General features: G+C 43.9%; 1 protein-coding gene and 1 long non-coding RNA gene across 2 annotated transcripts in view; one reads left to right on the top strand and one right to left on the bottom strand.

Moving 5' to 3' along the window:
* Window positions 1-23,863, bottom strand: part of LOC142576139 (uncharacterized) — a 199,177-nt gene that overhangs the window by 115,221 nt on the left and 60,093 nt on the right. The window lies entirely within an intron of this gene.
* LOC142576140 (uncharacterized) lies at window positions 5,892-22,618 on the top strand. The gene is made up of 3 exons (XR_012826791.1): window positions 5,892-6,239; window positions 7,008-7,119; window positions 21,978-22,618. It is a non-coding gene; the product is annotated as an uncharacterized LOC142576140 (long non-coding RNA).

The following is a 23,863-nucleotide window of genomic DNA, read 5'->3' as shown; positions in this document are numbered from 1 at the left end:
CACCGACTAGCTGCAACGACCGTTTAGTGTTTTGTGTGAACGTGTCAAGGTTATTTGCACTCGCTGCTCAAACGCGCTGGTCGTCTTCCCTGGGTTGTACGCTTGAAAATCCGCGATAATATTTTCGGTGTCCGAGAAAACGCCAATGCGACAAGATGTCGTGCGCCTGTGCAAGGCATGTTTAGGCTGTGTACAGCCGCTCAGTCTACGAGATCGCGCTGTTTGTACATTGAACGCAAAACAAGTCGTGGTATACAACTGTCGGTAGCAGTTCACAAACTTGAGCAAATTGCACCAGAAAGTGCGACTTCTTCGTCACAGCGACGTTTACTAATCGAAACAGACGACGAAATGTATCACGCTGCCTCCTCGTTGCGTCGTCTGCAGCTGTCGCTGCCGCTTCCCTGGCAATCCTATTGCAAAACCCAGTACCCAGTGTCCAATACAACGCCGGATTATGGGCCCGTGTCGCGCGGTGCATGCTGGGGCGCTAGTCAGGCACGGCGTACTGGTGCGAAAAGGAGCTCTAGCGCGTTAAATACGCGGTGCCCGGAAACTTATATATATTTTTATATTATAGAAAGCAATAAAGAACGTACTAGTGAAAAAAAAAAAAAAAAGAGATCGGAATTAGGAATCGATCGATCGACCTTCAGATCCCAAGCGCGGTGCTTTACCACTACGCCATGACAACAGGTGGTCACCGATGGATAATTTATCGTATTTTAATTTGGCAGAGAAAGGTCTCGTACAGATAGTAAATGTGTTTTTGTCCAGCAAGTAAAACTCACGCCTGTACCAGAGAACTAAAGTTGCTGTTCTTATTGAGTAGTATGCTTGCAAGTGTCACGACATCGATTTGCACTTGCGATAGGTACTTTAACTACGAAAAAAGTCCTAAATTAACCGCCGACCCGGGAAGCTGTATGGGCTGTTACTACTGATTTCGATAGCCGTTTCTTGTTCTTCAGGCATGGGATATGCAACGTTTTCTAAGTTCAGTGATGCGATTCAATTGACACGTCCGTTTAGTCATATATCTTCGTCAGAGAAGCGCAGGCTAGTGCTGGCAGCCTTCGGCGACAGCACGTATACTTAATTGTGTTTATGACGCGTCACATCGGCGCGCATCGCTTCTTGTACTGCCACCGTAGACACGAAAGAAAAAAAAAACAGTTTATTTAAGAACACCAATGCGAAAGTTGAAATATGGAGTGATTTATCCTTGTTTAGACTTGTTGATTCCTGAGCCCAGACGCGCCGATAGCGTGCAGACGGACTCGGCGGATACGCCTGAGCTTCCGTGGGGACCACTCCGTGGTGGGGAGCGATCTCGGCGCGGGTAGCTGGCGAAAGCTAAAATGTGTGTATTTGAGCCCCAGAACCTTCTTTTAGTACGATAGAGAAAGTGGAAGCGCGCGAATCGCCTCAACTTCGTTGTCGGTGCGATAATATCAATCAGCGGTAGGCTTCGAACTCGGGGTCCGTTCGAGTGCGTCTGAACAACTGGATTTCATGTCCACTCCACAACACTGCTACAAATCCCAGTCATATGTTACGCGCAAACTACTAAAAAACGCGGCGTCCTCTGCGTCTGCGTGATTTCGTTCAAGAATTTAGCTATCCGCCCAGTCAAAAGGGAAAATGCAAGAAAAGCGAGAGTGATCTTCAGTGTCAAATGTGCATGTATAAACAGGGCAACTTACGAACCTTTGCACCAAGCTGCGACACGAAATAGAGTGTTATGACCACAAGATATAACGTTATTTAGGACAAGAGACTAGTATCAAGCGATGAAATTGTATAAAGCATTTAATATTCAGCAGCAATCGTCCTCGCGCACTGGAACCAGCGCGGCACAAACACACCCAGCGCAGTTTCCAGTGCGAACCAGCGAACTGCAGCGAGAACCAGCGCCTGTACAGCACAAACCAGTGCGCCCGGGAGTCATGGCAGTGGAACCAGCGTCTCGTCCAGTGGGACCCAGCGTTCTCACGTGTCCCAGTCAGTCCCAGCGAGCGCCAGCGTCCCCATGTGCGATCCAGTGTCAAAAAATGTGCTGGTTTCACACTGGAAGGCACTGGAAGCAACAGACTTGAGCGGCGGCGCTCTCCGTCGCGTTCGGGAAACACCTGCTTTGCGCGCGATCCACCGTGCAACGCGTCGGAGTGGTTACCGCGGCGATTCGTGTGGTATACGAACAAGCCCCTGCAAACACGACCAGAATACTTCGCAGCCAAGAAGCTGCAAACAAACGTCTATGCTCAGCACTCCTTCGTTTTACACAAAACGATCTTACTAAACGCGAGTGTCGATGTTATGTCGACGCGATGTTATCAACGCGAGTGTCGCCGCAGCGGAGTGCCGTCTATTTAGGCTCCCCTTGCAGCCGCTGATATCGCTGGGAGCCACTAGGCTTAGAACCTATATTCGTCAGGACAATAAACGTCTCTACAATTTTGTCGTGTCTGATGAAAATGCCGCTGGCTGTCCTGACATGGTTGGCAGCGATGAGCAAACACATGCGCAAGCCACGCAAACCACCGCGACTCACGATCGCTGTGCTGCCCGCCTATATACGAGTCAACTTGTATCGCGGATCTCGAGTTGTGACTAAATTAATTAACGTCGTGCCTCAGGGACGGGAGGGCCACATTTAAAACGCCAGGCCCTTTGGAGCTGGCTACTTATATAGGTCGAGGTGGTCTTCAAGCACAGTTTCCGAACCAATGAACCAAGAAAAATTGCCGTCAGCCGACATTGTCTGGCCATGACATAAATAAACTGCCAACATATTTAAGCAGAACACGCATAATCACGTAACTGTAACCAGAGATGAGGAATAGTGTAACCTAGTGTCTCATGTTACCAAAGCTATATGTGCTATGCTGAATGAAATCTCTATAAGCTTACGCCAAGACAAACTGCCCTAATCTAACTAAACATAGAAAATTAAGGCTAAGCTTTAATAACATCAGCTTTACACGTGTGACAGGTGGGCCAGTACGTATTGATTCACCCTAGCTTATGGAACATGCTAACCTACCGAAACTCCTTCAAAGTGTAAGCTGCTATACCATATCTAATACCTGTCACACTGGACATTTTAATGTCATTAGATGCAAATTACATTCAGTGCAATAAATGCCATTCGACCTGTGGTGGCGGTACACAACAAAAATTGATGTCATTCGGTCATGATATCAATGGCAATCATTGCAAAAAAAATTGGTGAGAGAACAAGAGCAAGGTATATGTAGAATGTCTATGTAGAAAGTCAACTTATTTTAACATAAATATGGCGTGTCACTTCACCAGAATAACACGCATATAAAACTTCCAATTCCAAAATTTCTAGCCACTACAAGCAAAAACAAGGCTTGACCAGCTTAGTAGCCATAGCCAATAAATTGAAGACAAACAATACGGCTGACATGGCAGTGCTGGACGACGCTCGGTTGCAGTAGCCGAAGCAGTTAGTTGTTGTGTGCTTTGCATTGTGAACAAAGCAATCGGAGGAAGAGGCGAGACTGTCAAATAGATGCATACAGGCGCTCGACTGCTTGCAGTATGACTGACCAGTAAAGGGACAGCCGCCAGACGCCACTGAGGTGGAGAGTAAAATACATTTTGTGAAAGCCTGCCGTACAGCTTTCCTCTAGTCAAAATAGCAGATGCCTTAAATAACACAAAATTAATTACCTCTTTACATCACTGCTTCTGAAATTATAAATGCTCAATGTCATTTTAGTCATTCGCCACGAGTGCAAAGCCGATGATTTTTTTCAGATTCATTTGATTGCAGAAGTAATTCGATTCTAATGGCATTAAATATTGCTGCGTAACAACCGAATAATGTCATTCAATGCTAATGCCATTCGATTCGAATGACATTAAAATGTCCAGTGTGACAGGAGTATAACACAACCACTTGTGAGCCACTGGCGATGTTACCACTATCCATTCATCTTTAGAATGCTGATTAATTATGTTTCAGAATGATTGCATTAAATATGCTAGTGCTATTCCCAAGCCTGTGTGAATCAGTCACTTGTGAAGAAACTTTCCATTTTTCTGTGAAGTATGGGTTAGGTTGCTGCATCAGCTCAGATAGCGTACCAGAAATTGTTTCTACCCGTCAAATGACGAAACACAAGTCTACAGTTACCTTCATTGCCTTTACATTGCACTTATTGCGTAAAGTATAAATGGTATTGCAGCTTTCGAAAAACTGATTCAAAATCAGCTATTTATTTTGCATCCATATTTTGCTCATGGTGCACATCTTTCTACAGAAATTGCTATATCAATGTCAGCAGTAGAAGCAAAACTAAGGTAGATCATTCTTGTCGCAGATTTTTAGAAAACATTTGAATATGAAGTGTATTGCAAGCAATCAGTGCAGGCTGAAATTATTTATTTGCTTCATGACTTACAAACAACAGGCGATGGAGGAATTAGATTTTGTGTATTCATATAAATACCTTGTACGAACAAAGTAACTATGCACGGCACAACATATAATACTCCTGAATTCATGTCGAAAGATTGTAATGCATACTGTTGAGTAATATCTCGTGTGTCTTTTTAACTCTAGAAGTCAACAATGCACCTATGAATTTTTTTAGTTGGAACAAATGATATGAAGAAATCATATATACTAATTCAGATGAGTAGACAATTACATTTGCCTTTAACATAGTGCACAGCCCTCAGCACTGAGAACATGCTAGAGATATTGACACATCATAGCAAGATTCACATACTGTAACAAGTTTAGATATTTTGTTTTACAGCTCGATGTCCAGAGCTGGATTGCTATCATCTTGTAAAATTACCACTCACGCCAATTTTCAAGGAATAAAAAGCCGGGTTATTTCAGCCCCATTACATATATTTATTTTTTTTTATTATCAAGCAAGAACGTCTATAAAAGGCCACTCATTGAAGAAGGCAAGCAAAACACAAAATTCCACAATCACAATGCAAGGTCATGCAAACGCCTCGTGGGTTCTATCGCAGATGCAGGTAAATCACAAAGATAACCAGGAAACACTACGTAATCGCGTTTATTCGCTGGAACGCACTGCAGCCACTTGGCTGCAAAAACATCGTACACCACCGCACATTTCTAGTACACACCACGTAGGACACATGTACGCTGCAGAGATATGTGTTTTTTTCTGAGGAATGTTCGTGAGTAACGATAATCACAGAAGGCACGAGCGACAAGCGCGCAACCCGCGCACATTGAACACACCGGCACGAAAGCAAATGCGGACGACACCGGTGTAACCTGCGCTACACGAGTGATGAACCCTGGTAGATTTGATGCTTTCCGACTGAAACAGCTACAACACGCACGGAAACATCGCACGCTGCACAAGCGTACACCTGATACCGTGTCAACAATTCCTGAGGCTACAGTTGATGTTGACGACAGCAGAAAGTTATTTAAAACGAAGTGACAACGCACGTAGCACGGGCAGGAGCTCATAACGTCATGAAAAAACTTCAATACAGCTGACTTGAAGTGCGGATCTCGGAGGCCATACTTTTGCTGGTTGCATACGGCAGATGTTGTTCAAAATCGAAAATACGCCCTAAAATTTTTTTCTACAGTAAAGTATAGCGTGCAATATAGACGCTTCAATGTTCGTTTTTTTTTTTGTCTCGCAACTATACGTAGTTTGGCGCAATACGGCACAAAATGAGTGGGTACTGGTTAATATTAAGGCATCACGGGGGCCACACAACCGCAAAGGTCTACAAATGACGCTCACCCCATACGATCGGTTGGTGGCGCAACCCACCACCCTGTTTCAAAGGAGACGCTCGTAGCATTCATTCGTCTAGTCTGCTCTCTATTTTGCAACTGCCGGTCGCCGGACGGTTGCGCGAGCCGTTGTGGCGTGTTTGTCTAATCGTGTGGTTTTGTGTTTGGTGTAACGAAATGTGACTTAGTTCGCGAACACAGAAGTGCCAGAAGATAGCTTGTGTCTCTCTGAAACTCGCCATATGCGTGGCGTGCCAGGCAAATGGGGACCAACGATTTTCATGCCCTGGAGTGCGTTCTCTTTTGTGTCTGGTTGTGGGAAGTTCGCTGGACGTCGCAAAGAAATAATGTGTATTATTAGCGTGCCTCAGCTCGTCCACTACGTAACGGCGTGTAGGCTGGGAGTCGACGCAGCACCAGCAACTTGGAGAGCGCTTTTCGACCGCGTCGTACCATTCAAAAGGTAAGTAATCGTGCTTGCTAACTACACGTGTATTGTGCGTGCTTCTCGTGTGTGCACAGAGTGCACGAGCGTAGAATAGAACCAATAGAACTGCCACGGCAACAGTGGAACCCGTGCTGATGCTTGCTGAGCGCTGGTTGTCAGAATTTAGCTAGGCAAGTTTATTGTCTTAATGCGAAATTGAAAATCATTATAAGCGTTTTCTTCCGTTGAGAAATATTACGTTCGGAAATAATCGTGTTCATCATGTGCGCCTGTGCGTGAGCTCCCGCTTTTCTGCTTAAGTTGCATAACAACGCTCATCTGCATTTTAACAGATTCTTACTGCAATGACGTTTCCTCGCGTATAAATGCTTCTACGTTGTAAATAATCTGTGCTTACGCGGTTCTGAATTTACGAGCAGTTTTAGAAAAAAAAAAAACGTAAGCAGTCAAAGCTTGCAACAGGTACAGATTACTAAAAATTTTTAAGACAAGATGTGTTGACATAACTTATGCATAACTAAACATGACACGAGACAGTTGCTTAAACTAAGTCATGAAAAAATTGAATTGGTATGTAAACAAAGATTCTTTGTAATGTGTTGCTGCTGTGTGTGTGTTAAAAATTTTACGGTGATGAAGGGGTCCCTCTGTGGCCACCCTTCATTAATGCAAACATTATTTTCGTGACTATTTTTAAATGCTCCTTGCATGTGTTCACACTGTGACACCGTTAATGTGCCACTGCTATAAATTAACTGCGAACTTTCCGAACTTATTTTGTAGTGGCGAGGCCGTAACCCACACCAGTGTCCACATAATGGAGGAGCCAGCAGAAATGCAGGGAAACCTTGAATGACTGCCATAGCGCAGTGTGTAATCTGATTGCTTGGTTCAGGTATGTATGATGTGTATGTGTTCCAAAGAGTAGGACCTCAGTATCATTCGTGAATAAGTTTATCAACATATTACTCAACACAGCTTACTAAGTAGGCTAAGTATTTTTGCAACTTGCTGCTTATTTGTGTTCATAGCTGTTATTGTTTTCTATATAAAACTACTAGATCTAACATGTCCTGATGTTAAGTCTTTTTTCTTGCATCAATTGCTTGGCTGCAATTTAAATTTCATTTTTGTTTGACAGAATAGTTCTTGCGGAAATCCGCAAGGTGGAGAGAAGTAATTAATAAAGGGAAAATCAGACATCCACCCATTCATTGCAATTGCTACAAAGGAAACCCGTACAGGTTCCTCGAAAGAAAAGCCTCGAAGTTCAAGAAAAATTCGTCATGGTCCTGGACTCGAACCCGGGACCACTGCCTTTCCAGGGCAGCCACTCTACCATCTGAGCTAACCAGGCGGCTAGCAAATGGTAGGGTGAAGTCAAATTTGTCAACAGCTGACAAATTCTGTAAGATTTTTCCTTTATTATTTTTGAAAGAGCGTAGGTTTGGGCATGTTGGCATTCCATAACTTTTAGGTTTTTGGCGCACAGAAAGGGGTGAGAGACAAAGGTACGACGCGGACACAGCGCTAACTTCCAGCAATTGTTTTATTCTACGAAGCGGTACACATATATATAGGTAACGGACAACAGCGTACGCATGCGCATATGTACTGGTTTCTAATCAAATGAGACAGCAACGAGACATGTGTAATGGAAAGTTAAGATATCGAAGATGAAAAAGCGACCATGCATAACCAAAAAATTTTGTGTAATTGCAAGATTAAAATGCCATCTCCGTCAAGCCACCCTCTGTGACGTTTAAAAAATCGAATTCTTTTTTTGAAAGATCGATTGAAGGCATGCTAACACAGATTATTGAAGCGGTGAAGATCGCTAGTTTGGGGAACGCTCGTGTTAGCGCACCTTCAATCGAGCTTTCAAAAAAATAATTTGATTTTTTGAACGTGTCACAGAGGGTGGCTTGATGGAGATGGCATTTTAATCTTGCAATTACAAAAATTTTTTGGCTATGCATGGTCGCTTTTTCATCTTCGATATCATCTTAACTTTCCATTACACGTCTCGTTGCTGTCTCATTTGATTATAAACCAGTGCATATGTGCATGCTTATGCTGTTGTCTGTTACCCATAAATATGTGTACCGCTTTGTAGAATAAAACAATTGCTGGAAGTTAGCGCTGTGTCCGTGTCGTACCTCTGTCTCTCGTCCCTTTTTGTGCGCTAAAAGCGTAAAAGTTATTATTTTTGCTTAGTACACGGTGTATTTCTCACTTTTTTATTTTGGCTTTATTGTTTTGAAACTGTTTCCTATGCTGCAGCTTTTATTTCCATCTTCTTTTCTGTTTATTCTACACGCTTGTGCAGTTTCTGTGCACATAAGAATTCAAAGTGTAGTGGGACAACTATGTTGCATGTCTAAGCACATGGCGTGCTTACCATTGTTTAACATTCATATTTGCAATTATTTATCTCTTGTTCCCAGAATAACTGCCACTGGCAAATACACATTTGATGAGCCTGAACTTTCTGAAATGATACATGAAGGTCGTTATTCACTGTGCTGCAGTTACTGCTGTAACATATGGGTAACAGCACAAACATGATCAGAAGGGGCACACATACAGTGCTGGCTAACAACTGGTTTTATTGACAAGGATAGCACACCTTATATATGCCAGTGAAGCAAAGGAAATGAAGAAGAAAACACGTCAAGGGTGATAGCGGGCTAACCACGCAAGCACAATACAGCCAACCAAGCGCAACGATATGCAAACAATTATTTTTCTTTGCCATCTGAAGCCCCGGTAGCCACATGCAGAAGATCAAATTCAGCATCACAGAGAGCAAGGGAAGGGGTGCTAAAGCACCTGCTACCAAATTTTCTAATGTAGTAGGCTTCCAAACTGATGCGTGCGGTCGTGTCACTGCCCTTCCCTAGAATCGTCTCTTTCAACCAGGCCACCCAATCAGTATACTTGCTAACGTTCGCAACTAAATGTGCATATTTATCATCTAGTTGTTTTTTTTTTCACTTTTTGAGCGTGTTCCCCTAAACGGTCATTGACACAGCGACCAGTTTCGCCGACGTAAACCATCCCACATGACATGGGGATGCAATACACCACTCCAGTGGAACATTTTACTAACAGCGGTTGGTGGTCCTTCTGGCATCCACGTTTTCTGGCGTTACAGATATGTGGACACAACTTTCCCAGCTTAATTGGGGCAGAGCAACAAATTGACACGCCGTGCCTACTTGCCACCTTCTTAAGATTGTGGGAAAATTTATGGATGTAAGGGACCACCTCTGTCTTACGTGCCTTCCATTGATCCTCAGCCATTGTACTTCCTGATCCTCACTTGAATTTTGGAAGTAGGATTTCAGAAACGGCAATCAAGACCAAGATGGGGAACCTGCAGCCAAAGGCGGCTTGCCTGATTATTAAACGTGGGCTTAATTAGATGTGGGCACGATTTTTGGAGAGCTGATGCCATACACAACACCGCTATACCTCTCTTAATTGTCTTGGAGTGTGCCGAGTCAAAAGGCAGCAACTTTTTAGCTTGTCGGTAGTAGCCCCAGCAAACATGTCCATCACAGAACATGATTTCTAGGTCTAAAAACTGTAAACTTGAAAGGTCCGGGAGTTCATGGGTGAAACGCAACCCATGTATATGTTTGCTAAAAATGGAAAATATTTTGCCTAATGCAGAGGGGTAGGGGAAGGTAGGCTGCTTCTTTAAAAGCACTAAAACATTCTCAACATACCTCAAAAATTTTAATACCGGGATCCATTAAACATCTGTTCCAGTGCATTTTCCACCTTGGCCAGAAAAATGTCAGAAAGAATGGGGCTACGCAAGAGCCTATGCAGATGCCATCACGCTACAGAAATGACTACTCGTCAAATACAATAAATGTAATTAATTTAGGGAAAATGAGGTATCCACCAAATCATAGCAATTGCTACAAAGGAAACCCATGCGGGTTCCTTAAAGAAAAGCCTCGCAGTTGAAGAAAAATTCGTCCTAGTCCGGGACTAGAACCCAGGACCACTGCCTTTCCAGGGCAGCCACTCTACCAGCTGAGCTAACCCGGTGGCTAGCAGGTAGTAGGGTAGCAGATGTCAATCGTAGCAATTATTTGCTACGATTGAGTGGATGTCTCATTTTCCCATAATTAATTACCTATCTCCACCTTGCGGGTTTCCGCAGAACTATTACCACAATAGAAGTAGAGTTCAAATGAAACTGCAATAATGATAGAAAGTTATGAACGGACAAACCGACAGTGTTCTGGAAGGATACGTCGCTATTATTTTCAATGCAGTCTTTGATACACGCTAGCAGTTGATTCTGCGGAACAGAATGAAACAAGTCCTGCATGTCTGCTGAAAAACCGAAACCAACATGATCATTTCCCTCTAAAATCTACTACTGCGACTGATTGCTTTAGAAGAAGTGGGTCGTTCAAAGCTAGCGTCTTCAGCTTCTTAGCAAAAACTGGCTAACACACTTCTGCCACGATCCCTCTTCACTAACAATAGTGCTAAACGGAACTTCGGGCTTATGTGTCTTGGCTGTGAAAAACCCCCCCCAAACTGTTCCCTCTGCTGTTAGATATGTCCCTGGCAAACTTTTCGAGGTCTAATTGCTTGCAAAACTCAACGAACTTGGTTTTTACTTGCACTTCACTTTTCTCTCCAGGGTCAAAGTTCTTATTAGCCGCTACCAAACCTTTTTCATTGTAAGTTCCCTTGGGTAAAATAATGAACCCACCCTGTTTGTCAGCTTGCATAAGCATCAGGTTGTTACTCTTAAAGAAAGAGATGTCATTCAACAATCTAGTACAGTACCAGTCAGGGGTTTTCGGAGCAAACTTTCGCAGCCAGTCAATACCTTCAAGAAGGCAGCTATCCCGATTATCATCTTTTCCTGAGTGGCCACTTTTCGATTTATTGCAGTGATATCATGCACAGGAACATCAGCTTGGACCCCAAATTTGGATCCTTTCTGCAGATGTTGCATAATCTTCTCTGGTATATGGATGTCCCCCATGACGCTGACATTGCTTCCATCTTGCGTCATTTTCTTGTCTCCTGTACAACAGAGCAACATATTCAAGATGCACCTCCACCTGCACTCCATGAGCTGTGCCACTAGGCGCTTCAAAGATGCGAGCTTCTTAATCACAAGCTGGTCAAGATGGTCCTTAAATCACAGAAGATGCAACCTGTCCTGAGCGACTTATTCTGCAAAGTCTTTTCACGTGCCCCCACGCTGGTTTCACAGGGCCGAAGAGGGCACTTACTTCGTTATGGACGAGTCATTTCCGGATGAAAAGGCGAACTGTCTTGACTAACATGTTGCATGGGCGATGTGACTGCGTAGAAGGTTGATGGTGGAAAAGGAAGGTGCCTTACAACCTTACAAGAGGAAGGAAAGACACTTCACCTTTTGCATCCGGAAAGGACTCGTCCCTAATGAAGTAAGTACCCTCTTCAGCCTTGTGAAACCAGTGTGGGGGCATGTGAAAAGATTTTGCAGAATAAGTCACTCAGAACTGTGACAACAAGTCCAACTTTTACAGGACTGGTTCCATCTTCTGTGTTTTAAGGACCATCCTGATTGGCTTGCGATTAAGATGCTTGCATCTTGAATGAGTTGCTCCGGTGTTCAGGAGGAAAATGACGCAAGATGGAAGCAATGTCGTCATGGGGGACGTCCACATACCAGGAAAGATTATGCATCATCTGCAGAAAGGATCCAAATTTGGGGTCCAAGCTGATGTTCCTGCACATGATCTCACTGCATTAAATTGGAAAGTGGCCACTCAGGAAAAGATGATAATCGGGACCACCGCCTTCTCAAAGGTGTTGACTGCCTGCTAAAGCTTGCTCCAAAAACCCCGGACTCGCACCATAGGAGATTGTTGAATGACATATCTTTATTTAAGAGCAACAACCTGATGCTTACGCAAGCTGACAAAGAGAGTGGGCTCGTCGTATTACCCAAGTTAGAGAGAGAAATTTATTTACAGAAAGGCAGAGAGGTCGGCCTGAGCTATAACTTGCTCTGGCCTGCTACTCTACACTGGGGAAGAGGGACGGGGAGGGAAAGGGCCGATGAATGATGATGGTATAAGGAAGAGATGCGTATATACAAATTCAGAGTTGTGGCCTCTCTAAAGCCATGCGTCCAGCCCAGTGTCTTGGAGAAAAGCTACAGCGGCTCTTGTTACCAGGGCTGCGCTGTTTGCATTAGGCCAAGGACCTAAAAGAAACTCGTCCGATAGCGGTCTCTCATGGATCTTTGCAATGGAAGAGGCAAGTTGCTGCCTGTCTTGCGCGTAGCTGGGACACACACAAAATATATGTTCAAGCGTTTCTGGCACCTCACAGCATTCACAGTTTGGGCTAGTATCACTGGCACCTATCATATGTCTATAACGGTTGGTGAATGCGACACCAAGGCGAATCCGGTGCACCGTGCTCGTGTGGCTTCTTTTGAGCTTGTGAGGCATACGAAATTTCATTTCTTGGTCCCATTTGTGTAACCGCTTGTGTCGTCGATCTGGTTAGGTCCAGTGTTCTAACGTAGAGTTGTGGTTTACGCGACGAAGTAGGACGTTTGTGTCTGTACGTGAGAACGGAATGCGTACTTCACAAGCATTATCTAAAGCAGTTTTCGCTTCAGCTTCTGCCTGTTCGTTCCTGATCAGGCCACAGTGTGAGGGTATCCAGTGAAAGGTGACATTGTGGCCATATCTAGTTGCGTGGTTGAGCCGTTCTGTAATTTCTATAGCCATGGAATAATACGGGCCCCGTCTGAGGACACAGTCAATCGTTTGAAGAGCTGGCTTGCAATCGCAGAATATTGTCCATGCGTGAGGAGGCTCCTCAGAGAGAAATCTAAGTGCCTCCCGGATAGAAACAAGTTCTGCAGCAGTTGATGTTGAGCTATGGCCTAGTTTAAACCGCCGAGCAATGATCATATGTGGAATGACGAAGGCTGCAGTGGAGGCATATGGTGTGACAGAGTCATCGGTATACACGTGTGCAGTATCTCCGTACTTTGTAGAAATGTGCCACAGGGTGAGTTGCCTGAGGCCAATAGATGCAACGGATATGACTTTTTAGTAATTCCAGGTATCTGCAATGTAACGACAGGTTTAGGTAGAACCCACGGGGGTATTCTTGGAATACAGGCGGGAGAAAATCTCGACTGCAAAGCGTGTTGATGGCGCGATATAGTCCTTGAAAAGCTGGAACCTGGGTGGGTGGCAGGGAGCGATGACAGAGGATGGTGCCTGTGTCGGGTCAACACGCGAAGGTACATTCGAAGAGGCTCGCAGAGCAAGTATACCCCAATATGACAACTAAGAGCTTCTGCTATTGTTCCATTGGTTGACGTGCATCGTGGGAGGCCTAAACATGTGTGCAATGCTTGAGCTTGAATGCTCTCCAGCGCACGCACACAGCTAAGTCTCATGCCTGAGAGCGCCGGAATGCTGTACCGTATATACCCTACGAATAGTGCTTGGTACAATTGGAGTAGCGACGACTCCGAGGGGCCCCATCTTGTTCCTGCAACGACGCGAAGGACGTGAACAAAACTCTTCAGCTTTGACTTCAGTGCGGCGACGTGTCTTGACCAAGATAATCCCCGGTCTATGACTACACCAAGGAATCTGTGGTGTGTAATCGTAGGTATCGCTACTCCGTTAATGATTATCGGATACCTGGTCATTTGTTTTCACGTGAATGTAATCACGGAACATTTTTCTGTTGAGAGTTGGAGGCCTTGACGCCGCAGATACTTAGCTGTGATTGTCACTGCACGTTGAAGCCTAGCACGCATTTGGGGACAGGTGGCTCCAGATGTCCATATGCATATGTCGTCCGCATATGCGCTAATCTTCACCGTGCTAGCAAGTTCGGATGCAAGGCCAATCAATGCAACATTGAAAAGAGTTGGACTGAGAACTCCTCCTTGTGGAACACCTCAATGTATATGGTACTGTCCGGTGTCGCCATCACTTGTCGACATATACACCGTGTGGCCACTGAGGTAGCTAACAATCCATGCATATAGCCGGCCACCGACGTCTAAATCTTCCAGTGCATCAAGGATTGCATAATGGAGTACATTGTCGTATGCACCCTTAATATCCAGAAAAACAGCTCCAACTAACCGACGGCGACTTCTTTCTTGTTCAACAGTGGATACCAAGTCAATAACACCGTCAATGGAAGAACGGCCTCTTCTAAATCCATGCATAAAATCTGGAAAGCAATTATTTTTCTCTAGAAACCATTCCAGCCTTGACAAGACCATTCTTTCCATTACTTTGTCGACGCAACTGGCTAAGGTGATCGGTCTGCAGGAGGAGAGCTCGTTAGGGTATTTCCCCGGCTTAAGCAGGCCTACAACGCAACTGCATTTCCAAGAATCTGGAACATTTCCTGTCTCCCACGTCATATTATAATAAGATAGAAGAAGACGTCATGATTCGATGCCAAGATGGGTCACGTCGGCACCAGGACCAGACGGAATCACATACGTTACCCAAGGGAATTTACAATTAAAAATGTTTGGTAGCGGCTAATAAGAACTGTGTCCCTGGAGAGAAAAGTGAAGTGCGAGAAAAAATTAAGTTCGTTGAGTTTTGTAAGCAATTATACCTTGGAAAGTTTGCCAGGGACATATCTAACAGCAGAGGGAACAGTTTGAGGGGGGTTTTCACAGCCAAGACACATAAGCCCAAAGTTCCGTTAAGCACTATTGTTAGTGAACAGGGATCGTGGCAGAAGTGTTAGCCAGTTTTTGCTAAAGAAGCTCAAGGCGCTAGCTTTAAACGACCCATTACTTTTAAAGAAATCAGTCGCAGTAGTACAGTTTTTAGAGCGAAATGATCATGTTGGTTTCGGTTTTTCGGAAGACGTGCAGGAGTTGTTTAATTCTGTTCCACAGAATCAACTGCTAGCATGTGTCAAAGAGTGCATAGAAGATAACGGCGACGTATCCTTCCAGAACACCGTTGGTTTGGCCGTTCATAATTTTCTATCTTTATTGCAGTTTTATTTGAACTCGACTTTTATTGTATTTGACAAGCAGCTGTTTTTGCAGTGCGATGGCATCTGCATAGGGTCTTGCGTAGCCCCTAATCTTTGTGACATTTTTCAGGTAAAGGTGGACAACACACTGGAACAAGTGTTTAATGGGGGGCCAGTTTTAAAAATTTTTGGGCATGTTGACACTTATTTGGTGCTTTTATAAACAGCAGCCCACCTTCACCCACCCTCTACAGTAGGCAAAGTGTTATCTATATTTAGCAAACATAGATGTGAGTAACCTTTCACCCTTGAACTTCCGAACCTTTCAATTTTAGTTTTTATACGTAAAGATTACTTTCAGTGATGGACATGTTGGCTGGGCCTCCAACCCACGGGCTAAGGAATTGCTGCCCTTTCACTCGGCACACTCCAAGACAATTAAGAGAAGTATACAGGTGTTGCGTATGGAATAGGCTCTCCAAAAATCGTGCCGACATCAGATTAAGCTCAGTTTTCATAATCAGGTAAGCCGTCTTTTAGCTGCAGGGTTCCCCATCTCGGTCTTGACTGCCATTTCAGAAGTCCTCCTTGAAAAGTTCAAGTGTGGATGTGGAAGTGCAATGGTTGAGGATCAACTGAAGGCACCTAAGACAGAGGTGGTCCCTTACATCCACAAACTTTCCCACAATCTTAAGGTGGCAAGTAGGCACGGTGTGCCAATTTGTTTCTATGCCCGAAAGGAGCTGGGAAAGTTGTGTCAACGTATATGTAATGCCAGAAAACGTGGATGCCAGAAGCAGCACCAACCGCCGTTAGTAAAATGTTCCACTGGAGTGGTGTATTGCATCCCCATGTCATGTGGGATGTTTTCTGTCCTTGAAATTGCTCGCTGTATCAATGACCGTTCAGGGGAACACCCTCAAAAACTGAAAAAAAAACACTAGATGAGAAATATGCACATTTAGTTGCGCACGTTAGCAAGTATACGGATTGTGGGGCCCAGATGAAAGTCACGACAATTCTAGGAAAGAGCAGTGACAAGACTGCGCACATCAGTTTAAAAACCTTCCACATTAGAAAATTCGGTAGCAACTGTTCTAGCACCCCTCACTTTGCTCTCTTTGATGCTGAATCTGATCTTCTGGGTGCGGCTATCGGGGCTTCAGATTGCAAAGGAAAAGAAAAATAATTGTTTGCGCTTTGTTGTGTTTGGTTGGCTTCATTGCGCTTGTGAACTTGGCACGCTGTCACCCTTGACATGATTTTCCCTTTCATTTCCCTTGCTTCACTCTGGCATATACAGGGTGTCCCACATAACGTGAGCCAAGAATTTAAAAATGAAAGGCACGTGTGAAGGGAATTGAATGAAAGCCATACTATTCGCAATAGCCTATAGTAACTGAGACAATTTTTTGTTTTCCCCATAACTTGCAAATTAAATAAGTTTAATTACAGAACTTTTAGTTATTGGCTGAGGACCCCAAGTATGATACGCAGATGTGTAGAGCACCTTCAGAAACCACCGATCGAGTTCTTTCCTTTACTAAATGTCTCATGTAGTCCTTTTTTCCTGGTTGCAAAGAAAGCCCATGAAATATGAAGAAGGCCACGTGATGGAGCATAGTGGTATTGTGCTGCTCTGAAGCGTGCATTCGGTGAACAAGGTTGGCTGCATCGTGACTGGTGACGAGAAAATGGCAAGGCATTCTTTATCTCATTGGCACCGCTCCGCCTGCAGCATGCATTTTCGCCATCATCCGACGGGAGCCGACCTTGTTCACCGAAGGCACGCTTGAGAGGAGCACAATACCACTGCGCAAGCACTCTGTCACGTGCCTTGTTTCATATTTCGCGGACTTTCTTTGCAACTCAGAAGAAATGACTATGTGAGACGTATCATAAAGCAAACAACTCGATCGGTGGTTTCTGAACAGGCTCTACAAATCTGTGTGCCATACTTGGGGTCCTCAGCCGATAATTAGAGTTGGGTAATTAAATTTAATTAATTGGCAAGTTATGGGGAAAACAAAGGATTGTAGGAGTTACTATAGGCTATTGCGAATAGTATGCATTCGTTTCAGTTCGCTTCCAACGTGCCTTTCATTTTTAAAAAAAATTCTTGGCTCAAGTTATGTGAGACACCCTACAAGGTGTGCTATCCTTGCCAATAAAATCAGTTGTTAGTCAGCACTGTGTGTACGTGTCTGCCTTCTTGTGGTCTGTTTGTGCTGTTACCCATATGTTTCGAGATGAACCAACTCTCCCAAAAGGAAGTATTGATGACGTTACTGCTGCACTGAGGTGTTTTCTAGTAAGCTTGATTTTTTTCTCTCCCATAAAAAAAAATTTGGCAAGCTATGCCCATTCATGCAAATAGGCATTGTAGCAGCTAAGAGTCTATGTCCAGTTACATTATTTTTCACTTTAAGTAAACACAGTATAGATCACATAGTTAGCTGATAGATCCGTGTATTGATGCTCAATCATTAAAGAACACTATTTCATACATAGTGCTAAATTGTCTGGTTGCTTTTGCTGTAGCATTTGCTTGTTGTTGCTCATCAAATGAATTTAATTTCAACTGCACCACATAGAACATTCCGATTGGCACTTCTGTAATTTTAATAGTGATAATCAACCAACAAGCCCTAATTCAACAGCTGTCATGAATAATTTCTAATACTTTGGGTCCCTTTTCGTGTTATTCTGTTTCACACTATGTATTTGGTCAGCACAGTGGGCATTCTTATATTCAATCTGCTTGGTGCTGTTGAGGTCAGAATATCTTCAACCAGCAAGTCTAAATTATAATGCTATCAATAAAACTTCGATTACTGGGCAGATGAAAGCATTTTATCTCATTCTAAAAGTATCTTTGTTGTAACCACCAGTGTCTAGAGCAAGCATCATATGCACAGCAACTCATAATAAGTTTTTAAGTTGGATGGGCGAGTATCTATAGCTAAGTATACCTGTGCATATACTTTCTACATATTAGCTAGTGTTTTAGCCTCACGAAACAGCCTGTGTTTGCTGAAGTCAAATTTATGGTTGATGCACCTGCTTTTTTTGTTGTGCACTTACACTTCTGTGGTCTCTTAAGCACTGTAGTCGTGTGACAGCTGAAGTATTGCAGTAGTGTCGAAGTTAGCGTGCTACACTATGCCGACACATACCTATCACCGTATTCGTGCATTTTCCGAGAACCAGCTGTGTTCACTAGGTGAAATTTGTAGTGTCCTTATGAGTTTGCCATTCAGTTCATGTAACTTTTCAGGACAGAATTTGCACAGGGAGGGAAGGGAGACCATACAACATGACTGCTGCTAACAACTGTCTCTCTGTTTCATGGAAGGATTAAAAATAACAATGTCACTGGATATGTGCTTATATTGTGCACAAGTTCTTTCAGAGGGAAGATGTAAGTTGTGATACAAAGGCATTAAACCACGATAAACAGTATTTGCATAAAAAGAAAAGTAAATATGTGCAGAATAATTTCTATCCCTTGTCATCTCGAAAGGACGCTTTTCTTGCATTGACAATGAGGGCTGGCTAACACTTCTTATTTATGTGGTACGCCTCACTGATTTCTCTCGTCAATTCTTCACCGTGGGTGAGAACAGATGAACGATCTTAATTTAGCCTGAGGCCCTATCGCTGCAATGCACGGTCAAGTTGGACGAGCATACTAGTGATTTCTTTGGCACACATTTGGCGCATTTAGCTATGGCCAGTCTGCCCTGTGTACATTTGACCACATGTGAAAGGAATACAGTACACTGCCTCTCACACACACTAGACAAACTTGCTTTAACCAAGCAAACCTTGTTTGCCTGCTCGCCTTTCTCAATTCACTTGTGGACTGTTGTGCATGTGTATACATATGTATGTGTGTACAAATGTGTATCCCTAGCAAGCAGTCTACAAGCGAATTGAGAAAGGCACCCAGGCTAGGGAGGCTTGCTTAGTTAAAGATACCACCAAATTTGTCTTGTGTACGTTAGCAGTAGTGTAGTCTATTCCTTTGGTCAAATGTACATTGGGCAGACTGGCTGGTGCCTCACATGCACCCAGGAGAGCACCATATGTGCCACATGACAATGCATTGACATGACTGGTGCTATGCATCAGATTTAGATTGTTCATCTGTTTTTTTCACCTCTGGTAACTGAATGGCCAACAATAACAGTAAGGAATATCAATTAAATACTGGGACGTGTCAGTCCGCTCTCATTATGATTGTGTGAAAAAGAGGAACACTCTAAATGACACAGAATAGCAATCACTCTGTGCTTTCTAATTCTATTTGTTATGCAACATTTGCCCTCATTCTAAAAGAACGTTTGTGCAGTACAAGTGCACATGCAGTGTAAATATTTTCTGTATTCCTTCCCATAAAATAAACATTTAAACATTGAATTGGTAGCTTTTGTGCGCTGTGGTCTCTCTTCTGTCCCTTGTGTTGTACGCAAAAGTTAACCATGAACATGCACCAACTTTCTCAATTACTCGTCAGTCAGTGTTGATAAACTCACAATGTTTCCAGCCAGAACATTCTTACCATTTATGTCACATCCAGTCAGTATAGTACTACTCTGGCTTTTCATACAGCATGCTAATATGTACTTCTGCATTTATAGTCTATGTAATGACAGCCTAACAGCACAAGCCAAAAGTTGTAGAGATACAAGCCGTCTAATTGCTCAGAGGGTGATCAGAGGCGGATACTAAGAGAGCTCTTCTGATTGGCTGGTACAACCTGTACCACACAGTAACTTTCTCTTGAGCGACTTGGTCTTTGCTAAATGCGATGCTGTTGTAGTGCAACAAACTGCAAAAAGAAAGATACAAAAGGACAGAAAGAAGGGAAAGAAAGATGGCACTACACTCACAACTGTTTATTAGGCACAAAACTTGCTACATATATATTGCGCACACTCTTGACATCAGGGGCAGCAAAAAGAGCTAGTGACAGGTCATGTTGTTTGTGTGATACGCAACAATTTCATTTCCACATCATATAAAAAACATATGTTTGACTAACACATGCTTGACCACTGATCTGAATGTAATATGCCTCTAGTAGTTCCCGCGCGGTTTTATCTCTACTCTTACCTGAGATTCTCACCTCAGAAAAACGTGGCTTACAGGAGCACGATTTGCAATGTGCAGAGAGATGGGTGTTCATATCCTTTTTTAAATTGTTTTTGTTCCCTCATTCGGTTATTCACACAGTGGCCAATCTGCCCGACATAGGTTTTCCCATAACTTAACGGTGTCTGGTAAACCACGTGGACCGCTTTTCCACATAGCTTTTTTTGTCTAGTTTCAAGCATCATGTCCAGCAGCTTTTAAATGCCAGATTTCCTCATTCGGTCATCACCTAGTGGCAGAAACCTCGCTGCAGCAACTCAAATGTAACAATAATCCGAAGGGGAGTGAGGGAAGTAAGCACGATTCCCAAAGAAAGGCTCAAGTGGCACCTTATTACCACAGGGTGAGCCACAGCCTCAAGGCGGCAAACAGGTATGAGGTACCTGTTGTTTTCTTCCTCGAACACGCTGTCTTGCCTATGTCCCCGAATCATAGAATGTGCAGTGCAAATGTACGAAGTCAAACATGCAAAGTGCTACGCGGAAAAGTGTTCCACTGCTGTGGTTTACCAGATACATGTACCGCTAAGTTACAGGAAAACCTACATCGGGCAGACTGGCCGTTGTGTGAAAGACTGAATGAGGGAACATGCAAACAATTTAAAAGCGCATATGAATGCCCATTTTTCTGCGTATTGTATACCGTGCTGCTGTACTGTAAGCCAAGTTTTTCTGTGGTGAGAATCCTAGGTAAGAGTAGCGATAAAACTGCGCAGGAACTGCTAGAGGCATGTCACATTCGTATAACTGGTCAAGCGTGTGTTAGTCAAACATCTGTTTTGTTGTATGATGCAAAAAGAAATTGTTGGGTTTGACGCAAACAAGATGACCTGACACTTGTCTTTTCTTCCCCTGATGTCGAGAGTGTGCGCGGTATATATGTAGCAAGTTTTGTGTCTAATAAACAGTTGAGTGTGGCGCCGTCTTTCCCTTTTTTCTGTCCTTTAGAACCTTTCTTTTTCCAGTTTTTCGTGCTACACCATGCCGTACAACCTGTATCACTTTCTACGCTTCACAAAGCTGAAAGTCAACTTGGGCTCACTGAAAGTGGTTGTGTATTGCTTCTGTAGTCTCTTTAAAGATTACTTTTAAACAAAGGTAAGCCATATAATTTTGTGTGGAGCCCCTACACTGCCACTGGACATACTTCTTTTTGCTGCCAGCAGTTAGTGACATAAAACCAATGGCTAATTGCACAAACCATAAAGATGCATAAAAAAGGCTTGATGTCAGATTTCTCAGGTTCCTGTAAACAAAGCAAATTAGCTGCTGTAATGAGAAAGTTTGGCAGACTGGGTGGGAATAGAACCTGGGGTGTGAAACAAGGACACTTCTGTGATGCCACAATATCCATGTGCTTTTGGAAGTAACCGTTGCAGATGTAAACGCTACTGAGGGTGAGCTTTGTGTTGTGCCAAGAACTAGGTCCTTAAAAATCGGTTGTCAGTCCCTTTAAGGTGTGCCTACTGTGTGTGTCATATTGTGCACGTCACATTGCAGCCATCTGGTTCACTAAAGATGCTTTCACGTTCCCACACCTAAGCAGTCTTAACGTGTCTCTGCCCTTTTATTGCAGGTACACCTAGCAAATGTATACATTGACGAGGAGTGGCACCTGCTCTAGTGCCATGGCTAGGACTCCCTGTTCTGCAAAGAACTGGCGAAACTGGTGTGGGGAGTTCTGGCACTCAGGATAGGAGCATCACAGGGGCTCTTTGGTGGTGCTTCCTGAACGACCGCAATTTCATTGAGAAGCCGGCATTGAGCCTCCATAAATTGGAAGCTGTGGACAGTATCATCGACATTGTTTCAAATTTGTTTGTGTAATGTTTGTAACAATACATGTATTACAGTGAAATGATTAATTTTACAGATGCACTTGATGCGTATCTTTCGAGATGTGGTGCCCCTGAGGAGGAGAAATCGCGGTGCTCAAAATGAACCGTAGCCTAGCAGACATGCTGAGAGAAATTAAGTAAGCGTGTAATTGCAAACATGTGTACATGCAGTAAACCTCATTAATTTGAAGTCGTGGGGGCCATGCGAAATGTCAGGACTAAGCAAACGCAACCAAAATGGTTTAAAATATATTTGTTTCGGCTTCCCACGGGAGCCTTGTTCACAATGAAACCAGCAGCAGAGTAGGTAGCGTTCTTATCTGCAGCTCAAAACATGATTAAGGTACTTGGCATACATGGACATAAATGATTAGAGATTCAAGTAAAGACACTTAAAATGATTTCATTCCTTAACAATCAAGCGATATTTTTCCTAGCTAATTGTGACGTAGTTGCGCAGTGCTCGGCCAGGGCATTCGATGCAAAGTATCGTTTCTGGGCATCATTCCTGTGCTGTTTAAGTCTTTTTTTGGAGTTGCCGGTTTCTCCGATGTAGTCATACCGACAGTTCGCACACCGAAGGACCTACACTACGCCTGGGAACTTGCCCTTTTTCGAACGGTCTTTCACATGCATGAGCTGGTGTTTACGTTTTGGAACGTGCACAGCCTGCACATCATATGACCACAACGCATGCAAGGGTCTCGCTTATGCAGGGGACATAAGGTATTGAAGCCCATTTTTCGGGGGGTCCAGGGTGGGTGGGTACTGCGCAAGCCAGCTGGCACCCTACTGTGTCAACGGAGTACTCAGGGTATCCACAAGCCATCAATTCCCACTGCACAAGTGAATTGTCTGCCATGTGGTCTTCTACTGTTGTGCACACATTTTTCACCCAACGAAGGAGAGAGCAGACAACAGACCTCTTTTGCGAAGCAGGGTGCACCAATGTGTAGTTGAGGTAGCGCCCCGTGTGAGTTAGCTTCCTAAACACCTCGAATAACAGGTTTGGCCCTTTATGTTGCACGAGGCTGTCCAAGAATGACAGTTGGCCTTCAGATTCCACTTCTATGGTGAACTTAATTGCTGCTTGCATTACTGTTTAAGTGAGCCGTGAAGAGGTGAATATTCTGTTGTTGCAAAACTCTGAAACAGTCGACATATCTGAATAAGACCTTAGGTGTCGATGTAAACGAGCTAACCTTGACTTAAACCTCGACCTCTTCACGGCTCACTTAAACAATTGCAAGCAAAATTAGGTTCACCATAGAAGTGGAATGTGAAGGTCAACTGCCATTCTTGGACACCCTTGTGCCATGCGAAGGGCCAAACCTGTTATTCGAGGTGTTTAGGAAGCTAACTCACACGAGGCGCTACCTCAACTACACATTGGTGCACCCTGCTTCGCAGAAGAGGTCTGTTGTCTGCTCTCTCCTTCGTTGGGTGAAAAATGTGTGCACAACAGCAGAAGACCACATGGCAGACAATTCACTTGTGCGGTGGGAATTGATGGCTTGGGGATACCCTGAGTACTTCATTGACTCAGTAGGGTGCCAGCTGGCTCACGTAGTACCCACCCACCCTGGACCCCCCAAAAAACGGGCTCCAGTACCGTACATCCGTG

The sequence above is a fragment of the Dermacentor variabilis genome, chromosome 3, assembly GCF_050947875.1.
Source record: "Dermacentor variabilis isolate Ectoservices chromosome 3, ASM5094787v1, whole genome shotgun sequence".
In the NCBI taxonomy this organism is placed as follows: Eukaryota; Metazoa; Arthropoda; class Arachnida; order Ixodida; family Ixodidae; genus Dermacentor; species Dermacentor variabilis.
This window is presented reverse-complemented; position numbering and strand designations above follow the sequence as displayed.